Here is a 1024-nt window from a genome sequence, read left to right on the forward strand (position 1 = left end):
CTTTATACAACATGTTTTGTCCTCCAGATAAGTCATTTTTAAATTATTTTTAATCTTTACATTAAATAACTTTTATGAATAAAACAAGAGACAATCGAAAAGAGAAAGTTAAAACTTCTCATTTCACCATTTTAATAACAATAAAATGTACTTGAAAAGAGAAATTTTGTTTGTAGCTCTCCACCTATTGTCTATACAATTCAATATTTCCAAGTCCATATAGGAGTTTGATAGACCTAATAACCATGGAGGATACAATCTTCTTCTTGTTCATTTTGCAATGGTAAGCTATAAATCATTCTCTGTGAACTTGCCAATTTGCTGGGGTGGGGTTCCAAATTAACCAATCATGCTGCTTTCATGATCCGGGCCAACTCATGTGAAAAGGAATTTCATTCCCAGCGGCAACAATTCATCTTAGTTTCTTCACTATTTTAGCAGTAATATTCAAGGTAATCCATTAACTTTGGTCCTTTTGGTGAGTCCATTATCCCCTTCACACAAATTCCTAGCAAACTCATTAACTACCTACATCGCAAGGAACTACTTATCTACCCTATTGCATCTTTGTGCCCACATGGTTCATCATCCCTATAGTGCATGAGACAAAGGTATGCATTTCAATTAAGGTTGCATTCTATGGTTATGATTCTACCCTCTATGTTTTTTTTTTTTATTCCTTAAAAAATTGATTTTCCAGTAGGAATGTATTGAAAGAATTCTCATGCGTTAATATTTAAAACAAGATCATCCCCCTCTTTAGATGTCTATAATCTTCTCTCTAATCCGTCTTTTTGGCTCAAGCCTACGAATGAAGTGATTGTTCTTTTGACCAAACTAGCTTACAATGCTATTGTTAACAAAACTTTTATATCCATATATAATCTGGATGACAATGTCCTTTAACTCTTTACTTTAATCGACAAGTCTAAAGATTATTTTATTGCTGATATCAATGTTGATAAGGATATATATATAAGGCTGTGTTTGGTAGCCAAGAGAAGAAAAGAAATGAAATGAAAAA

This window comes from Macadamia integrifolia, unplaced genomic scaffold, assembly GCF_013358625.1.
Source record: "Macadamia integrifolia cultivar HAES 741 unplaced genomic scaffold, SCU_Mint_v3 scaffold491, whole genome shotgun sequence".
Classification (NCBI taxonomy): domain Eukaryota; kingdom Viridiplantae; phylum Streptophyta; class Magnoliopsida; order Proteales; family Proteaceae; genus Macadamia; species Macadamia integrifolia.